General features: G+C 40.0%; 1 protein-coding gene across 3 annotated transcripts in view; it reads left to right on the forward strand.

The window, feature by feature from the left end:
- Positions 1-5,415: 5,415 nt before the first annotated feature.
- Positions 5,416-22,129, forward strand: part of eif4g1a (eukaryotic translation initiation factor 4 gamma, 1a) — a 146,422-nt gene continuing 129,708 nt past the window's right edge. For 2 of the 3 annotated variants that reach the window (XM_060834760.1, XM_060834759.1), the window contains exons 1-2: positions 5,416-5,494; positions 5,633-5,698. The gene's annotated coding sequence lies outside the window, so the exon portion shown is untranslated. Of the gene's footprint in view, positions 5,495-5,632; positions 5,699-19,315; positions 19,464-22,129 lie in introns of all 3 variants that reach the window. The other variant, XM_060834761.1, reaches the window with a different exon arrangement.

Genomic DNA, 22,129 nt, shown 5'->3' on the forward strand with positions numbered 1-22,129 from the left:
GATGGATACTTCCTGGCTGATGTGGACAGGTTTGATTAATTGACCACCTTTCATGCTGTTAATGCCAATGATTCTGTGAGCTAAGATTTACACCTACAGCTAGGGTTTGCAGAATAAGATCAAGAGGATATCCCAGATGGGCCGTATGATCATACAACTACTTTCTGTCTCGAATCATGAATACTGCTGCTATATGCACAAAATCTTTAAAATTTTGTATTCCATGTTTTTCTGTATGTTAACTTGGTAGCATACATTTCAAATTGTTTTCTGTGTATTTTATGATAGCTACTGATAGTTTGGAAATGAGGACAAACAGTACTTGATAGTGTGTTAGTGTTTGTAAAATTTCCTTGACATCAAAACAATTGATGTTGTGAGGAACTGCCAGAAGCTATTTCATGATGAATAACATCACAACTGAGTGTAATATTGGTCTACCACCATATGAACATGTGTACTTTAAGAATTGGTCATTGGAAAGGGGAAAAGGACCCTATGTTGGGATGCCATCTGCAGCCAGTTGTGAATCTTCTAAATTAACCTGTTCAGAGATGTTCTTATTCACCTCTGCAACAAGTGGGCACTTGAACCGATGTGTCTTGGCTCAAGGCAGGGAGACTACCACTGCACTACAAGAGCTCCTGCTGTCAATTGGGCATAAAGTTCTCTATTACTGTTACCTGCTGAAATGATCTAACTCAGCAGAGGGTGGCCATTGCATATTAGACCTTGTTTTGTAAGTTTCAGATATGTGTTGATTATGTTTGCTTAGTTTCTGAGAATTATGAACATTTTGGAAAAGAAATATTGAAAAGTGCTTGCTTAAAGAAATATCAATCAAAATAAACATTCGTTTTCCTCTGTTACCATAGTACAGTAGCAAAATAAAAGTTTCAATTGTGTTTTGGGCTAAAACGCAATTTATACAGTTACTACAATTTTAAGTTATTAAATCTATTTTAGTGGAAGTTAGCCCAAAATATCAAAAATAAAATATGCCATGGCTGTCTATTTTATATGACAATATTTCTAGATAATTATGACACAGATCTTTACTCACTTATGACTGTCAACCAAAAATAACAAAATCAATTGGGGCTTAGGAGTGGCAGATGAAGTTTAATTTGGATAAATGTGAGGTATTGCATTTTAGAAAAACAAACAAGAGGCAGGACTTATGTAATTAAAAGTAGGGATTTGGGTAATGTTGTAGAACAGAAGAACTTAGGGATTCGGCAACATGATTCTTGAAGTTTGCATCACATGTAGACAGAGTGTTTAAGAAGGTGTTTAGCACACTTGCCTTCATTGATCCAACCTTTGAGTATAGGCATTGGGATGTCATATTGAAGTTGTATAGAATATTGGTGAAGCCTCTTCTGCAATTTTGTGTCCAGTAGTGTCACTCTGTTATAGTAGAGATATTATTAAGTCGGAGAGGGTTCAGAAAAGATTTTTTTTTAGATTAGATTCTCTACAGTGTGGAAACAGGCCCTTCAACCCAACAAGTCCACACCGCCCCTCCGAAGAGAAACCCACCCAAACCCATTTCCCTACCCTATATTTACCCCTGACTAACGCACCTAACACTGTGGGTAATTTAACATGACCAATTCACCTGACCTGCACGTCTTTGGATTGTGGGAGGAAACCGGAGCACACCCATGCAGACACAGGGAGAATGTGCAAACTTCACACAGACAGGCAGGAATTGAACCCAGGATCCTGGCACTGTGAGGCAGCAGTGCTAACCACTGAGCCACCTTGCCACCTACATTAAATACAGCAGTGCCTAACAATGAAATTCAACATGCAGCACAGTAACAGGAAGAGTAGGTAGCAGAGGCTACAACCTGAACCCAGCATCTTAGACCGCTCCACTATAGTCCAGATGCAGTTAATTAATTTTTAGAATTAGAATCCCTACAGTGTTGGAAGCACCGACCCTCTGAAGAGCAACCCACCCAGACTCATTCCCCCACCCTGTATTTAGTCCTGACTAATGCGTGCAACCTACACATCTCAGTACACTATAGGCAATTTAGCATGGTCAATTCACCTAACATGCACATCTTTGGATTGTGGCAGGAAACCCACACAGACATGGGGAGAATGTGCAAACTCCACACAGTTACCGAAGGCTGGAATTGAACCTGGGTCCCTGGCACTGTGAGGCAGCAGTGCTAACCACTGAGCCACCATGCCACTTACCAGGATGTTACCAGGAATGAATTATAAAGAGAGGCTGGATAGGCTGGGACGTTTTCCACTAGAGTGTAGGAAGTTGAGGGATGATCTTGTAGAGGTTTATAAAATTATGAAGGGTATAGATAAGGTGAATGGCAGGTGTCTTTTCCCAGAGAACGAGTATTTCAAAGCTAGGGAACATATTTTTAAGGTGACAGGAGAAAGATTTTAAAAAGACAAGAGGCGCAACTGTTTTACACAGAGAATGGTTTGTGTATGGAATGAACTTCCAACGGAAGTGGTGGATATGGTTAGTTACAACATTTAAAAGATTTTTGGATAAGTACATGAACAAGAAATGTTTGAAGGGATATGGACCAAACGCAGGCAGCGGGATTAGTTCAGTTGGGATTATGGTTGGACTGGAGAGTCTCTTTCTGTGCTGTAGCACTCTGTGACTTTATGACCTTTAAGTTCCTAAAATGTCCTAAGGACTTCACAGGAGCATCACACTGAGAAACATGGCACCCATCCACAGACTCTATCAACAAGCACACTGACCTGGACCCAATATATCAGCCACTACAATGAACAACCAGAACCGGCATTCAAAAGCAGTAGAAACAGAACCAAATAAATTCCAGAAGACATAGAACAGCAGCACTTCACAGGAGGCTCCAAAGCACTGAGGATGTCAGTACACAGGGGATGAAACATCTGCAAATCAATTTCTCACCTGGGTGAACATACTCACAACCCAGGACAGCATCACACCATTTGGCAAATCAGTTTAATTGTGGAGATACTAATTTCATATCGTGACCTGCTGACATAGCTTCTATTTAAGTGATGCTCACACCTTGTATGAAATCTCAGTTTTATAGCCAATGAAATTTTAAGTGTCATTAATGTTGTAATGTAGCAAATGCAGCATTTAAGAAATAACAAGGTTTCACAAATAGCAAAATTATAATGATTAGATAAACTGCTTTTAAAAATGATGTTAATTGAGAAAGGAATGTCAGCTGAGAATGGGGAAATGTCCTCTGAAATTTCTTCACATAATAACATGGAATCTTTACCATCCACAGAGAATTGAGATGAGGATTTAGTTTAACATCTCAACTGGAAGGTGGCACCTCCAATAGTTCAATAGTCCCTCACTACTGTGCTGTAGACACATCTAAGTTTTGCGCTCCAGTCTTTGGCGTGAGACCTGAACTCAAAGTGTTCTACATCATTGAAAGTACCACCAACTGAGACTCAACTGACATTTAAGTGAATCTTATTTTATTGTAGTGACATCAGAATGATAAGTTACATCACAAAGCTGCTGGAATTGCTTCTTCTGTGCTACAAAATTATCAAAATTAATCTTTTTAGTTGAAAATGTCTTGCAATTTTATAGAATAGAACATACCCTAGGGGCTGCAGTATGGTATGAGTACAGTTATTAACAAGTCTGATCACAACCCACTCATGACTATTGTCCAATATACCTCACTCGTGAAGATATTCATCATGACACAGATGGATGTATCCTATCATCCTTTTATATTTCTTTGCAGAAAATTACAGTACTCAGAATGTAGGAAGTAGGATATGATGATACAAGTTGCAACTAAGTGTTTTTAATAATCTGCATTCCTTCTTATTTAAAAACAAATCTATGCATATTACATTAAATAGCAATTATTTATAAGTATTAACTTTTTAAAATTTAAACTATGAAGGCAGTTAGGTGGCTTTATGATGTCATGAGAAAGTTGCTGACATCAAACTGGTAAATTGTGACATAATTAAAAATATTGTCACTTTGTATAAGGAAACTTGTAAATAATGTAAATATGTAAATACTCCCCATTTGTTCAATGAGACTAAATTCTTGTTAAGAACAAGCAATTCTTCTTATCAGAAAGACCTTTTCAGTTCCAATGTACAGACTGTGATGGAAAAGAGTGAGATACCTAGTTACTAACTAAACTGTATATGTGTTGTAGCTTTTAAAACATAATTCTGATGTACTCTGAAGGGTTTTTCAGTGTCATTTAGAAGCAGTACAATCTGATATATCAGTTCTGGGTTTGATCAATTACAGTGCAAGACTGACTTCTGAGAAAAATTCCTGATACAAATGAGTCTTTACTGCCATCCTGAACTTGCTCTGTGCAGAAATTGACTTCTGTATGCTGTGAATAAAGACAGTAGCTACTCAGCATAATACCCTGATAAATATATTGATTATGATCCCTTCACTAAGAGACTGAATATAGCCATGTTATGATGTCTTCATAACTTGCCCTTTGGTTGTATGATACCATTGAATGGCTCATGTGGCTACATTGTATCTTGCATGCTTTGCTACATAAGTTGCTGAGTTGGATATGGAACAGAAATAGAAAATATTTTTGATGCACTTTGAAAAGTAATTCTAAGGTACTCTGGCAGGGTGGGGCCTGACATGCACCCTTACTCTCATGTACTGTTTTACACAATTGTATGTGAACTTGGATTTTTAAATTCTCATGTCATGTTCCCAATTTAATCTTTCATTCAGATCAGGAAAGGTTAGGACTATTTCCTATCCATAGGGATGGGGTGGGGGTGAACAAATTGTGCAACATGTCTCCTCTGACTCTAATAATTTGACTTCCCATTGTCTCAGCTCAGAAACTACAAACAGATTGTTTATGTTTGTAACAGAATGTATATTGGCAGTTAAATTTTTGATAGTGTGTCTTTGAGATATTACAGAAATTTATGTTAACACTTGTCTGTATCAGCTTATTTGAGCCTTGTCTGAGTCTGTTGGCTCAGAGATTCAACTGTGAGCAAATTCCTGGATGGCATTGGGATACTCAACTGAGTGCCCCCCACCTTCTACAGGATTAGTTGCGAGTTAGCTCTTCATGCTGCTTTACATATGTGTAAGAAGCAGACGAATTTTACATAACGCAATTGCTCTTTGGTTTTTTTGGTGTCTACATTCCAAGTAATTCATAGGGCATTAAGTATAGTTGGGGATATTTGTCGAAGAAACTGGAATAATTTCATGGATGCAAATTTGCGTTAAATTTCGGGGTGGGGGGAGGATGCAAAGAAACACCGGGCGGGTCGTACGTGCATGCTCCGGTGCTGTGGGAGAGGATATGCTGTTGCAACAATATTAAACGCAAGTGCTTGTGATTTAGGAGTGAAGCGCTGCTGCCCTCTCCCCGGTGGTGTCACGTGTCCTTTCCGGAACCCTAGAGGCGGAAATCTCCGAAAGTAGCCGATCGTCCGGCTGTGCGGACTGAGGACGAAGGTACGCCATTACTGGGCCGCTTTTTATTATCCGTCTCCATCCTCGGCATGGAGACTGCAAGCACTCACTGCTGACCGGCCCGGTGGCTGCCCTGCCCTCTGTGCTCTGGCCTGACTCTTTTATTTTTCTGATTCGCAGGACAGAAGAAGGGAGGAAGGAAAAAAAAACACTTAACACCTTGAGGAGGAGCCCAGTCCTTCCCGGGTAAGGGGTGGCCTGACGTGTTTCTGCTGACACCCAGGGCTCGGGCTGCAGGGAGCTGGGGCTGGGGGTGGGAGGTGAGGGAGAGCTCCCTCACTCTAACGGGGGGGGGGGGGGGAAGAGCGGCCTTGACATAATCCTCCCCATCACCTCCACCTCCCGATTCCTGGCTTTCGAGCCCGCGGCCGGCGTCACCCGGTTGGGGAGGGGTGAAGGCCGGAGCCTCTCCACCACCCCCTCCCTCCCTAAAGCCCGGGCTGAGTCGCAGCCAAGCCCCAGCCCCTCTCTCCTTCTCTCTCTTCCCATCCCCCTCTCTCTTTTGCCCCGGCTTCTGAGAAGGGAGAGAGCAGGCCTGAGCCGCCCCTCTCTCTCTCTGCAGCCCGGGGAGAGGAGGCCCCAGCCTCTCTCTCTCCTTTCCCCCCCCCCGCCAGAGTCTCATGTCACGTTGAAGTTTTTTTTCCATGGGGTGGGGGGAAGTGAGGGACTCGCTCAAAGCAAAACCTGGGTTTTAACCTGTTTGTCGGAGGCCCCAGCCCGTATGGAAAGCTGCGCGCCTGCCCTGGGGGTGGAATGTAACCCCCGCCCCGGGCTCAGGGTGTGCTGGGTGGGGGGGGAGATGGTGGTGGTGGTGGGGAAAGAGACCGGCCGGGCTTTGACTGTTAACTGTGTTGGACATAGTGGTATTAATATTTCAGCCGCGCGTGTGTAGGGTGTTAGCGCATTTGTAGCCTGAGTCTGAAATGACACGTTTGTGCTGGAGGGGGAGGAGGGAAAAAGCCGGTAAAAGAGGAACCATGTGCGGCCGGTGGTTGGTCTCGGAGGCACAGCGCGAGTGAGTGAGTCACTGTCACCTCCCCACACGGCTGTGTGCTGCCGGCTCTCACTGCACAAACATCATCGCACTCTCCGCTGCTGCAAACTCTTCCTTAATCTTTTACCTATATATAGATATTCTCACAACACTGGGGAAAGATCACCATGTGACCATCTTTTTTAAAAAAAGAGGGCTCGAATTCTTTTTTTTTGAAAACGGAAGTACATTAAAGTTTTAACCATTTTTGGGAACTGCGTTTAATTAGTAGTACCGATTTTGAAGGATGGCGTAATTGGAATGTGTTGGAGTAAATTTATTAAACTTTTTAAAGCTAATAACGTTAACGACACGAATAGCAAACCTTAGAAAGTGTTCGTTCAATTCTGCTTTCAGGTTGCTTTAAAGATTCCTTCAAGGAAAAGGTGTTGATTTTTGGGGGGATGGAGGGTAGGGAGAGGGGGTGGTGTTGTGGATAGATAAAGAGAGAATACATGAGATTAAACTTAATTTCAAAACTCACATAGTTTTGAAACCAGTGCTTCAAGTTTATTGACTAAAATGCCTGATTACTGCTTGCGAAACATCTAAAGATCATTACTGAACATACAGTTGTACATAAGAAATCCTATGTTGTGAATTAATGCAAAAGTTTCACCGAGAATGATGAGGACAAATACTTTACTAGATATTTGAAATTGGCCCTCCTGCTCCAATGTAAATACATGTAATTTCTTGCCTGATTTTACCCTGCCTCTGCTAATGTGTAAACATGAATTCAAGTGTGAAAAAAAACTTAGTTATCTTAATTTACGAGTTGGCATTTAGTCAATATGATATTAGCATTGGATTGAGTGTGAACAAAGTTTGAAATGAATGTTGACATATTTCACTTGGCATGGATGTTATTTGAATATATCAAAATGTAAAACACTTTACGTACATTTAAAAACTAAATGATTTGAGAGTATGTGACAAATATTGATGCATGTAGAAAGATCGCAATGTTCACTTATTTCATATGCCATATTTCACATGGACTCAGTGCTGCTCCCTGGCAGTGGGTGTGGTTTTGGTGTTCATGACAATTTGTGCGTTTCTCTCTGCACTGCAGTAACAGACTGTAAGGTCTAATAATCGTCTGGCGCTATGTACTTGAGAGAACATTGTGTGTCCAGTAGAAGAAATGTCACTTGCTAACATTGATATCAGAGTATTGCTACAGGCACCCTTTTCAATTTATATTAGTTGTGTATTGGATCTAATTTGAACTGTAGTTGATAGCTTTTATTATGGTCTTTGTATTTTGAAAAATAACTTGTCTATATTGATCTGTGGTCTAATTTTGTTTGGATTTGGTGGCAAATCTTCTCCATTTGAAATAATTCAAGTACATAAGTCTCCTGCTCCATCCCATTTAACTTGATGCCAGATTTTAAATATGATAACTTGGATAATTCTCAATGATGCATTAGATATTTAAGCAGAAGAAATAAGGGCTGGTTTAAACATTATAGCTGTTAGCAATTGCGTTAGTCTATTCGCAGATATCTGCCTTATTTCCTGAAAGTTGGAACAAGTTTGAAGTGAGCCACCTGGCTAACAATTTTTGATTTTACAGCAGGTCAGGCAACATCTGATGAGGAGCGGTCAAGACTCAAAACGTTAGCTTTCTGTCTCTCCATGGATGCTGCATGACCTACTGATCTCTAGCATGTCTTTTGTTTTCAGTTCAGATTCCAGCATCTGCAGTAATTTGCTCCTCAACAACTTGATTAGTTGGATGGCTTTACAGTATGTTTTAATTGGTCTACATGATCATCTGTAACTTGGGTAAAGTTTTCAAATGCATTGATTGGATTTTTAATCTCAAATTGAAATTCAGAAATTGTAGTCTCTGCATTTGTCAGACTTAACCAATATGGCAATGGCGAAAGTGAGGACTGCAGATGCTGGAGACCAGAGTCAAGATTAGAGCGGTGCTGGAAAAACTCAGCAGGTCAAGCAACATCTGAGGAACAGGAAAATCAACGTTTCAGGCAGGAGCCCTTCATCAGGATTTCATCAAAGGCTCCTGCCCAAAACGTCAATTTTCCTGCTCCTATGATGCTGCCTGACCTGTGCTTTTCCAGCACCACTCTAATCTTAACCATTAAAATAATGAATTCTATATTGGAATGAGTGGATATAGATTGCATAAACTGAAGATATTTTGTGTAAGCAGGTTCAGTAAATAAAGTTGGAAGCGAAATGTTTCTTTTGGCACTTTTCAGTTAAACTCCATTGTTTAGGTTGAATTGGCTACTTTAAAAACTTTGAATTTTAAATTGAGTTTTTCTTGCATTGAAAAAAATAATTTTTTATTTGGGCATAACTTTAAAGTTTATCATGTTTTTATTTTGCTTACTTTCTAGCTTTTATATGATTTAAAAGTCATAATTGCATCAGGCACTCAAGCAATTCATATCTAATTTAAACTTTGTGAAACTCAGAAAATGCAATCTGTAGATCCTATGTAAACTGTTTTCTTAAAGACTGTCTAATTATTCTACACCATCTGTTTTGTCCCCTTGACCCTGCAATTTATCATTCTTAAATTGCATTTCCCATTTGCTTTTGGAAAGCTCCTATGCAATTTGCATCCATAGTCTTTTAAGTAGCAGTGAACACAATATCACCTCCCAAATGATTGCCTGTTTTTGCCGGATCTCAATGTTTAATTGTGCAAATAGCTTTCTGCTCTAGACAGGAAATTGTGTGATTGTGACATAGGTAAGTAATCCCTCTTTTTCTTCTCAACCTGTCTGCAATAGTTCACCATGTCGTCTAGCTCCACTGTCATCCATTGAGTGTATCCCCTCTTGGCTGGTTCCATTCTAATCATCTGACCATAACCCTAATGCCGCTTGCAGTGCTTTTCTTCCTACTCTTGCACTGTTAACTCTGGTGTCCCAAAGATCTATCCTGGGGACCCCTTCTATGTCTCATCTGCATGGTATCCTATGGAGACATTATCTGAAGTTCTGATGTTGATTTTCATGTGTGCTGACAGCACCAGCTCAACTGCAGTGCCATCTCTACCTCTTCCATTGTGCAAAATTATCAAATGCTTATTCAGTATTCCATAATGAGGTTACCCTGAAGAATTATCCTGTTCAACCTCTCCCTTTGCCTGAGGTATGGTGACTGAGGTCAAACTACCACCAGTTGCCTCCCTCCCAGAGCTGGTATGAGTATGGCAACTATACTTTTTCCTGAACGAGCAGAAATTTCCACCAATTAAATATTGGGAAGACTGCATCCTTTGATTTGGACCTGACTTCAAACTGTTTTTTATTTACTAACTTCCACCCTTTATTTGAGAATCTTTATAAGGCTATTTGCAACTTTTGAGTCTCTTCAAATCAACCTCTGACCGCATCAGAGGCTACATTACAATTACCTATTTCCACTCTGTATTTGTTTTGTTCCAACCTGTAACTTGGGTTTGACTGGCATTTTTCTCCCTAATTGCCCTAAAGGAGGTACTGGTGAGCTTTCTTCAACTGTAGCAGTATTTGAGGAAAGGAATGTCCACAGTGCTGTTAGGAATGGAGTTACAGAATTTGACCTGTAACAGTGAAGGAATGGAGGTATGGTTGCAAGTCACAATGGTGTGCAGCTTAGAGAAGAAATTAAAGTGGTGGTGGTGGTGATTACAGGCATCTGTCATCCTTGTCCTAGCTGCTGAAGTTGCAGATTAGTAGGTGCTGTTGGAGGGGCTTGAGAGATTTGCTTCCGTGCATTCTTTTGCTGGCACATACTACTACTACCGTCCGTAGTATTGAGAGGATTGAATGTACAAGGGTGATAATCAAGTAGAATGCTTTGTCTTGTATGGTGTTGAACTACTTCAGTGGTGGAGCAGCACCCACTCAGAGTATTGCATCTCTCTTCTGACTTGTGCCTTGTTACAGTTGCTTTATTCTGCATCGGCCCATTTTCTGCTGAAATATTCAACCTTGCCTCTGTTTCTTCTAAATTTGACTATTCGCATACTCTTGATCTGTTCTCCCTCCTGTTTTTAATGTACTTTTAAATCCTGTTCATCTATCATCCTTGCACTTGCTGATATATGTTGCCTCCCATTCAAGCAGCACCTGCTTTTGCATTTTTTTTCAAATCCTTCGTGGCATCCCTCTTCCCTAACTCTGCAATTTCCTCTAGTCCCAAATCCATTTGAGATATGAATTAATAACATTCTGGCTGTTAAGCATCCACAACTTTAATCATAGTCTCTCTATTGTCTTCTGTTGGCTAGATTTGAAGTGCTGAAATTTCCTTCATGAACTTCTCCATCCATCTAATATTTCTCCTTTTAATGCATTGCCTAAAATACATTTTTGATCATCTGTCCTAATATAGGGGTAACTTAGGATTTCTTTTAGAATTCACTGTGAAGCGTGGTGTTGTGTTCTAGATCTTGTCCAGTAAAATTTTCTTATCATTTGCCAATTATTTAAAATTTATGGGTCTGCAACTAGAGGAAATGGAGCAGGTAGGAAGTCCTTTATAATTTTGAATACCTTTTTGTCTTAATTTATCGTTCTGGTTTCAACAGTCTCTCTAAATAACTGAATTTGTTATTTCAATTATCATCCTGGTTCGCTTTCACCAAGAATGTGGCATCTGTCCTAAAGCATTATTCACGATTGCCCCTGCAATAATACTTTGTAATGTAGAGAGTCATATTGGACTTGCAGAGTTAACTCCGTTTTTCTCTTTTCAGATGCTGTCAGACCTAATTTTCTACAGCACTTATCCTTTTCATTTTAGTAACTTTGAATATTTTTGAGTAAATTGTTTGGTATTTACATAAGCACTACTGCTTGTATCTAAGGCATGTGACTGTGCCAATTAAAGGATTTTGTGGCTTGCAAGAAAATGTGAAATGATCTGATTGGATATGAGTTCAAATTTGAGAATTAATGTGGAGGAATTGTGCAATGTTATTAATTGGCATTTTCTTTTTCTCTTACTAATCTGTTCCTCTATGAAGGGTTGGTTCAACTGGGATGATTTTAGTTGCAAATCTTACAGCTCCGCAAGTGACTGAGATTTGCCAACAAGATGTGCATTTCTTTTGGGTAGACTTGACCCTGTTGTTTTTTTCCAGATATAGTGCTCCATCTAGTGGCTCTGGTTGAGCCTCATTCAAAACTTTACAAATAAAACTCAGAATCCTTCTCTTTTCTCCCCACCTCACTCATTTGTGTACCTGTTCTTTCCCTGAACAAATCATTTAATCCCCATAGCCCTTTTAAAAACTCTGTCTTTTTTGACGGCCTTGGTCTAATCTGTCTCTGTCATACTTGCAGACACTGTCAATGGTAGGAATATCGAATACAATGTAAAATGTTTTCTTCTGTTATTTCTTTTAACCTATTACTTTAATTCAGTGTCCTCTACTTCTCTATCCTGCTGTCAATAGAATAATTTCTTTCTCCAAGCCCCTTTTTATAATTTTGGACACCTACCTGCTCTTAACCACCCCTATACAAGGAAAAAAAAGTTTTCAAATCTAACCTATGCAACAAAAATCGCTCATTCTAGGAATCATTCTCAAATGTTTTTGGATCCTCATGCCTCTGCAACTTTCTCATGTGTTTTATTGAGAATTGGCCACAGTCCTTTTTTTTTTTAAGGCTCAATCATTGCTGTAGATAGGGTTTTCAGAACTTGTTTGCTTTTGTACTCTATGCCCTGTTTAATACTACTGTGCAATTCTGGGTTTATTAGGTGCTGAAGGAAAATCCAAAGCATTTTATGCAGACACAGAGCAAGTGGGAAGGTCAAAGGAGGGAATTTGTGTTGATACAGAAAGTGGATGACATCCTTTAATTTGCATTGATGTTTACAAAGGGGAAGGATGTGGTGGATGCTGAGTCTCAGTAGGGATGTGTTGATAATCTGGGGCATGTCAGTATAAAAAAAGGCAGCATTGAGTGTTTTAAGAAGCATTAAGGCAAATAGGTCCCTAGAACCTGATGTGATTTATCCCAGAATGCTGAGGGTACGAAACTGTTGGGGCCTTGTACAAAGTCTTTGTAACTTCTAGTCAGAGGATGACTGGAGAAGAGCCAATACTGTTCCTTTGTTTCTGAAGTGCAACGGGGATAATCCCTGACATTACAACCCAGTGAACCTTGCTTTAGTGGTAACAAAGTTCCTTAAGAAGATATCAGTGCACATTTGGAAAAATATGGACTTATTAGTGATAGGCATTGTGTTGTGTATGGAGAAGTTCATATCTTGCAAACTTAACTGTTTTTAAGGAAATGGACTTTAGCAAGGCCCTTTACAAGATCCCTCATGGCAGGTCAATTCCTTTTTTTTTAAAAAAAGGGAGTCACATAGTGCCTGTGCTGAGCTGGTATGATGAATACAGGACTGGCTTAGTCACAGAAGACAGTAGTTTTTTGAGAAGATTTGAAGCTCAGGTTGAGGTTCTGGTTGTAGAAGGTAGTGGTGGAAGGATGTTATTCTGACTGGACTACTGGTGTTCTGTAGGAATCGGTGCTGGGACCCCAATATGGTTTGGAGGAGAACATAGGTGGCCTTAGCAAGTTTGCAGATGGCACAAAGATGAAGCAGCTGCTGATAGTGAGAAGGATAGCGAATACAGCAGGATGTAGATAGGCTGGAGACATGGATGGAAGAATAGCAGTTGGAGCTTCTTCTGGATAAATGTGAGATGATGTATTTTGGAAGATCTCATTCAGAAGGCAAGTATATAATAAATGGCAGAACCCTTAATTGCATCAACATACAGAGGCGTCTAGGTCCACAGTTCCCTGAAAAAGGCAATATAAGTGAATAAGGTGGTCAAGAAGGCATATAGTGTACTTGGCTTCATTGGCCAGGCCACAGTATTAAAAATTCGCAAGTTATGTTGCAGCTGTATAGAACTTCAGTTGGGCCACATTTAGAATATTGTGTACATTTCTGGTCACCACACTCCCCAGAGTGGTGTGAAGGCTTTGGAGAAGGTACAGAAATGGTTTACCGGGATATTGTCTGGTAAAGGAATCAGCCTGCCATGAGGGTCTTGTAAAAGGCCTTGCTAAAGTCCATATTGATAATACCTACTATCCTGTCCTCATTTTTGCCCTTTCCTTAACTGAATGTTTTTAAGTTTACAAGATATGAGGAGAGATTGGACAGTTTTGGTTTATTTTCACTTGAAAATTTAAGTATGAAGGGTGACTTGATAGAAGTATACAAAATTGAGGCATGGATAGTTGGAGTCTTTCGCAGGGTAGGAGTGTCAATTACTAGGGGATGTAGGCTTAGTTAAAAGAGGGAAAGTTTAAAGGAGATGCGAGGAGCAAGGTTTTTTGTTTAGGTTGGTAAGTGCCTGGAATGTGCTACCAGAGGTGGTGGTGGAGGCAGGTAAAGTAGCAGTATCTTGACCAATTATGAATAGGTCAGGAACAGAGGGAAATGCACCCTGTAGAAGCAAAAGGTTTTTACTTTATAGATAATAGGTGCAGGAGTAGGCCATTCTGCCCTTCAAGCCTGCATCACCATTCAGTATGATCATGGCTGATCGTCCTTAATCAGTATCCTGTTCCTGCCTTCTCTCCATAACCCTTGATTCGGCTATCCTTGAGAGCTCTATCCAACTCTTTCTTAAATGAATCCAGAGACTGGGCCTCCACTGCCCTCTGGGGCAGAGCATTCCACACAGCCACCACTCTCTGGGTGAAGAAGTTTCTCCTCATCTCTATCCTAAATGGTCTACCCCGTATTTTTAAGCTGTGTCCTCTGGTTTGGCACTCGCCCATCAGCGGAAACATGTTTCCCATCTCCAGACTATCCAATCCTTTAATAATCTTGTACGTCTCAATCAGATCCCCTCTCAGTCTTCTATACTCAGGGGTATACAAGCCCAGTCGCTCCACTCTTTCAGCGTAAGGTAGTCCCGCCATTCCAGGAATTGACCTTGTGAACCTACGCTGCACTCCCTCAATAGCCAGAATTTCTTTCCTCAAATTTGGAGACCAGAACTGCATACATTACTCCAGGTGTGGTCTCACCAGGGCCCCGTACAGCTGCAGAAGAACCTCTTTGCTTCTATACTCAATCCCTCTTGTTATGAAGGCCAACATGCTAACAGCCTTCTTCACTACCTGCTGTACCTCCATGCTTGCCTTCATCGACTGGTGTACAAGAACACCCAGATCTCTTTCTACTGCCCCTTTAATTGACTCTATTTAGGTAGAAATCTGCCTTCCTGTTCTTCCCACCAAAGTGGATAACCATACATTTATCCACATTAAAACTGCAACTGCCATGCACCTGACCACTCACCTAACCTGTCCAGGTCACCCTGTAATCTCCTAACATCCTCCTCACATTTCACCCTGCCACCCAACTTAATATCATCAGCAAATTTGCTAATGTTATTACTAATACTATCTTCTATATCATTAATATATATTGTAAGAAGCTGTGGTCCCAGCACTGATTCCTGCAGTACCCCACTGGTCACTGCCTGCCATTCCGAAATGGAGCCGTTTATCACTACTTTGTTTCCTGTCAGCCAACCAACTTTCGCTCCAAGTTAGTACTTTGCCCCCAATACCACGTGCCCTAATTTTGCTCACTAACCTCCTATGTGGGACTTTATCAAAAGCTTTCTGAAAGTCCAGGTACATCTACTGGATCTCCCTCGTCCATCTTCAGAGTTATATCCTCAGAAAATTCAAGAAGATTAGTCAAGCATGATTTCCCCTTCATAAATCCATGCTGACTCTGACCTATCCTGTTACTACTATCCAGATGTGTTGTAATTTTATCCAATTTCCTGCTTTCTCTCTCTCTCTCCCACCTTTTCTTAAAAAGTGGTACAACATTAGCCAGCCTCCAGTCCGCAGGAACTGATCCCGAATCTATCGAACTCTGGAAAATAGTCACCAACGCATCCATGATTTCTCAAGCCACCTCCTTCAGTACCCTGGGATGTAGACCATCAGGCCCTGGGGACTTATCAACCTTCAGACCTAACAGTCTCTCCAACACCAATTCCTGGCAAATATAAACTCCCTTAAGTTCAGGTCCTTCAGCCACTGTTACCTCGGGGAGATTAGAACGGCATCAAGTATCGGTGGGCTGAAGGGCCTGATCCTGTGCTGTACTGTTCTTTGAGTAAAAAGTGAGGTCTGCAGATGCTGGAGATCAGAGCTGAAAATGTGTTGCTGGTTAAAGCACAGCAGGTCAGGCAGCATCCAAGGAACAAGAAATTCGACGTTTCGGGCATAAGCCCTTTATCAGGCTTATGCCCGAAACGTCGAGTTTCCTGTTCCTTGGATGCTGCCTGACCTGCTGCGCTTTAACCAGCAACACATTTTCAGCTCTGTACTGTTCTTTGTTGTTCTTTGTTTTCTTGAGCTGTCACCCTGATGTTTGCACATGTAGGAGCAGAGAAATCAGAAGGTGCAACTCTTTTAGAAATGCACCATTTAATTTAAAAGGCCTACTCTTGTTCCTCCCACCAAACAATCATTTCTCTGCATTAAATTTAAACTGCCATTTGTTTCACTAACCATTGTGCACTTGAGACTTATTGTTATCCTTCTCAGTTCAGTATTCTTCATTGCTTAAAAACTAGTGACCATCTGACTTGACATCAAACTGCACTGTCAAAATGTTGTGCAGTAGAGTTGATGTCAACGACTATAATTAACAAAAATTCAAGATGCCAAGCTTCAATAGAAATGGAAGTGGGCATTGTCCTTTAACTTGGCTAATTTAGTGTTTGTTTCTGTCAGGATTTACATATCTTAAGCAGAATTATTGCATTGTCCTGTGCAGACCCTCCAATATGTTGTAATTTTTATTTGCATTGCTACTCCCTCCTCAAAAGTTCACTTGACGTCTGTATTATGCCCTGACTAAGATCAGCTGGTTCAGCAAACAACAGAGATTTTCTGATCTGTGCCATTGAATCACACCAAACTGGATTTATGCCCTAAACTTTGGTAGCCAGTGATTACTGGTCATTATACTCCATAAGTTCTGGAATGCATTGATCATGTTAACCCAGGGCATTTAATTAATAATTGTTTCCAATTTCAAGTTCGAATGATGCAAACATTTGTCCTGTATAACTTGGTGTATTTTCAGCTTGAGGAATTATGTATTCATAGAAACAACCCTGTCTATTTATACTGGACCATGTCTAATGTCATCTTGCCTCTGAAACTCTGCTATTTGATCTCTACACTGGTTAAAATAGATGCCAATGTTTGCATGAAATTTCAATTTATCAGATTTCGATGTAGTTCCTACTGTTAACAATTTCATTTAGTCATAATTGAGGAATATGCAATTTTTTTGAAATGTTCCCAATTTTTGAAGTGTCTTGATTGATATAACTCAAATTTCTATATTATACAATCACCTGTTGAGGCAAAGTACCTGAAGTAGTCTCTTAACATGATATGGAAAGTTCTGGATGCCCATGTTTGTATCTTACTCTTACCATTTTGACGGGTGCTGGATCAACAATGAAGAGTCACTGGACTCGAAATGTTAATTTGGATTTCTCTTCACGTTTGCTGCCAGAATTGCTCAGCTTTTCTAGCAAGTTTGTTATTGTTTCTAATTTGCAGCATCTACCATTCTTTGTTTTTATTGAGATGCAATAAAGTTGTTTACTAATTATCTGATCATGACCTCAATTCAGTTGGTCACAGCTTGTTGCACTTGCTTTATGTGGCAATGGCTAATTGTTTTTCATGTAATGAGGATTGCTTCCAGTCCTTTGGCATTAACTGTATGAGTTTTGTATTTCTAAAACTTCAAATCATACACATGCAGCTTCTGGAGAAAAGAATTCTTAACCCCTGAAAACTGGACTGTTTTGTTTTCCTAGCTTCCTCCTATCTCTAATGTTTCTTCTCAAACAACTGTTGTAGAGATGCTGTATAGATACCTACTGAGCCGTTATTCACTTGAAGATCTCAGATACTTCTACGAAAAAAAGAATCAAACCAGAAGTGCACAATGGATAAAGTCTGACCTAATTACAATCTTGGTTCAAACATCAGCAGAAGAGCTGAATTGCTGGTGTGAGATGAGACTACTGTCCTTGGGCATCAAAGAGCCCAGCAAAACTGTAGTCAGTGGGAATAAAGGGGAAAACTTTCTAAAGGAAGACAGTTGTGGTTGTTGGAATCTGTTCACATTTAATGGCATTACCATTACTGAATTCTCCACAGCCACCATCTTGGGGGTTGCTTTTGACCAGAAATTGAACTGGACTAGGCATATATAGTGGCTACGAGAGCAGATCAGTATGAACTCTCATCCTGACTCCCCAGAGCCTGTCTGTTCTTTCCAGCACTGATGTAATGTAGCATAAATGTGTACCATCTGCAAGATGCTGTGCAGAAACTCACTTAACCTCGTTTTAGATTGCATCTTCCAAACCCATGATCACTATGAAGTGGAAGGACAAGAGCAAAAGATACCTGGTACATTCAAGTTTCCTTCAAAGTCATTCTGTGTTCTCACTTAGAAATATGTTGCCATACCTAAAGTGTCACTGAGTCAAAATCCTGGAACTGCCACCTTAATTGCATGTGCGTCCAACTACATTTAAATGGACTGCAGCAGTTCACTGAGGGAGTTCAACACCACTTTGAGAGCAGCTCTGGATGGGCAATAATTGCTGGCCCAGTCAGCAAAGCCCATGTTTCATAAGAGTATTTCAAACAAACTGGTGTTGCAACAAAAAAAGTTATAATTTTGCATTATAAATGCTCTCTGAGCAACTTTTGAAACAAAGCACATTATGTGCTTGGCTGCCTTACTGGATTAAGTTGGCAAATTGAGTTTTAATATCACCAAGTGTAAGAGTTGTGTATTTAATTCCTTTTGTTCCTCTGAGGAGTTTTCAGTTACTCCTGCAAACTACTTCACTTTTTGAAACATAACATTCAAAACAACCTGCAGTAGTTGTATCAACTTATTAATTTTTTTTTGTACTTCCAGTTTGCGTTATATCAGAGTGTGCATTCTTACTGCAGCGAATATGTGAAGTTGCTACAGTTCTGGATTCCCATATTTTGATTGTGTCCTGATAGCTGTTAATGACTGATTATTGGTATTTAACAAGCTTTTTTTTCTTACTGAAAGTCCTATCGTCATCTTGTGATAAATGGTATTGCATTAGTCACATGTATCCAGCATGTGCTAATTAAGAAACTGTCAAGACTGCAGGTGAATTGGAACATTACAGTTTAATTGACATGATTTGGATGCAAATTTTTATAACCTTAGTTGGCAGTAATGGTACTTAACTTTTAATATAGGTAAAAACAATGACTGCAGATGCTGGAAACCAGATTCTGGAGTAGAGTGGTGCTGGAAAAACACAGCAGTTCAAGCAGCATCTGAGGAGCAGTAAAATCAACGTTTCGGGCAAAATCCCTTCATCAGGAATAAGAACTTTTGCCCGAAACGTCGATTTTACTGCTCCTCTGCTGCCTGAACTGTTGTGTTTTTCCAGCACCATCCTAACTTTTAATATGTCCAGTTGGCAGAATTACAGTAGTATGATTGTTTCTATTCCTTAATTTTAGCAAATTATGCAATATTTTAAGTGTTGGATTTCTGTTGTGGTTTCAAGAGATAAGATCGCACGTTTTAAAATGTATTTCCTGATATACAGTATTTTAGCCAGATGCTAATTTGATATGTGTGGTCAATCAAGCCAATCCATGCCAGTTAATTGCATCCTGTTAATAATATTTGTTTGATAGGAACATTTTACTCAGCTCCGGATTAATTCCTCATGACTTCTAATGGAAAATCTGCTGGCTTGTAGAAACAATTTAACGAGGGATTGCTGCTTTATAGGGAACACGTATTGCCCAACTTTGCAGCTGATCCATTAGTGAATTATCAGATGTAAGTATTTTTGACAAAGATGATCACTTTAATGTAGTTCTTGTATGTATTAAATTTGATGCATGCTAACGACCTTAACCCTGTGAAAACACCCACTGCTTTATCTGGAATACTGGTTTAGCCTGGAGGTGCATCTGGTAGAATTTTCTAACCGTGATCATCATTGTGTTACGTTATGTCAATCACATATTCACTTCAGTGTTAGAGACATGTGACGAAGGAGATTGATCTTAAATATTCCCCACATCATTAGGATGAAGTAATAAAATAATTTACGAACACTACTTTCTACCTCTGGCTATACTCACTGAATTGCTAATTAGATGCAACAGCATGAAGACAGTTCAGCTATTGCAAGTGGATTTTAATGGGGTTTAGAGGTCTTGTTGAAATGGTATCAAGCCTTGATGAGATCACGTTGCGTGTTGTGCACAGTTTTATCTCTTTTTCTGAAGGAAGGATAGACTTCCCAGAGAGAGAGTTTACCAGACTAATCCCTGTAATAGTTGAGTTATGAGGAGAGATTGAGAAGTTATAGAGTTGTACAGCATGGAATTTTGTGACATTTAGATGAATGAGAGGGATTTCATTGAAACATACGAAACTCTTGATATGGATTCATGTTGTAGATGTTGGAAGGATTTTTCTCTCAGCTGGAGTGTCTAGAAACAGGGAATTCAGTTCAGATTAGGGTAGGCTATTTAAGACTGGAATAATGAGGAACTCCTGCATGTGGTTAATCTTTAGAACCTTCTAATTCAGGATTGTGGAGACCCCATCATAAATATGTTCAGAATAGAGATCAGTAGATTCCTAGACATTTCAAAAAAAGCAATTAGTATGGAGAGTGCGTGAAAATCACACACACAGCCATTATCTAGTTGGATGGTGGAGCCGTCTTTTCGAGCGTTTAATATCCTACTGATCCACATTCATCTCTGCCTAAATGAATTGTGTTCCACAAGCTGGTTGTGGTCATTGCTGAAACTCCTGACTTGTTGGTTGCCTCCTTTTTGACTGGTTTTAAAAATTGGTTCTCATTTTCATTTGGTCATTGTGCCTCAGTAGTTACTGTCCCACTTATCTGAGGTCCACTACTTACCTTTATCAGCAGCGCTGTTTGTCATCCTCAGCCAGGTCCAATGAACCACCCTCTTCTAACCCTACATGGTTATGATACTGTTAATGATTGCTAAGTGTTACAGCAGCCTACTGCATGGCACTAGATACCATTTCCAAAGTACAGAGGAGCCATTTATACTCATTCTCTCAGATATTAATTGTATTTGGTAATGCAGAATGATGGTACTGTTAAACTAGGAGATATAGCGGAGAAAAGTTTGATGACATTTGTGTTTTAGCATTGTATACTTCAGTTGTGAATTAATTAGGAACAAGAATTGGGAGGAGGAAGGATGACTGGCATGTATATAGTACCTTTGAAAACTGTAGAATGTGCCAAAGTGCTTTAAAATCTCTTGTAAGAAATGTGACATATTCCCACAAATGCCAAGACCAACATTTTTATAATCCTGATTGAGCGGGCAATATTGACCAGGACAGTGGGAATAGTTCCCCTGCTCCTTTTTCCAAACTTCTGTGCTGCTATGGGCCTTTCTTCATCCACCTCTGGGGATAACATGTCCCCTGTTGAACATCTTGCAGAAAGTACCAGTGACTGTGCTGCACTCTTTCAGTACTGCAGTTGTCTTTAATTTTTTTAAAAATGGAATGGACTTGAATATAAAACATTGTAATTTAAAGGTGAGATTGCAGACAGCTAAGTGAGTAAGTGTTCTAAAATGTTTCTCGCAACTTGCAACTGGATTTAAACCGAAGTTTACAGAGTTAAAGTGACTTGCAAATGCAGGCATCTAATATGCAGTATTGATTACTAACTCAGTTGATTGCTTTGTTTGAAAATAGAATGTTATTTTTGCATCTGTGATTTAATTGTAGAAGCTCATTTAAAAAAAGCTGGAAACTTTTTAAAAAATGTGTACACAATTCAACTCATTAGCTGGTTTCTGAAGTAATGCTTTTGAGGGAATGTTACACAAAATATTCTCTAAGTCTCTCACTTGTCTTTCCCAACTCTTTGTGTTTTTCTTTTAAGATCTTTATGGTCTGTAACCACTTCTAGTTTATGACCTTATTAACGCTTGGGAAAAATTTTGTACGGACTTGTGATCTGGAAAGCGTATTATCCTGCTGGGTGGATTGAGCACTCAATCTGCCTTAAATAAGAGATGAACTGCCTATAATGCTTGCCATTATTTATATCTGTTACCTTTTCAAAGGCTGTTGGAACATTGAGACAGAACTACTATGCTGTGTCCTCCTACTTGACCATAATTTCCCCTCTCCCATGATTACTAATGTCCTCAACTGCATCCTCTCCATTTCCTGCACCTCAGCCCTCAAACACCCTCCCCCAACCACAAAAAAGCAGAGAATCCCCCAGTCCTCGCATTTCACCCCACCAGTCAACAAATCCAATGTGTCATCCTCTGCCTTTTTCCCCACCTGCAGTTCGACCCCCACCACCAAAAAGAATATTTCCTTCCCCATTCCTCTGTTTTCCATAGGGACATTTCATCCACGAATCCACCGTCAGTTCCACACTCCCCACCAACCTCTGCTCCACACCTGGCAACTTTCCATGC

The sequence above is a fragment of the Hemiscyllium ocellatum genome, chromosome 13, assembly GCF_020745735.1.
Source record: "Hemiscyllium ocellatum isolate sHemOce1 chromosome 13, sHemOce1.pat.X.cur, whole genome shotgun sequence".
Taxonomy (NCBI): Eukaryota; Metazoa; Chordata; class Chondrichthyes; order Orectolobiformes; family Hemiscylliidae; genus Hemiscyllium; species Hemiscyllium ocellatum.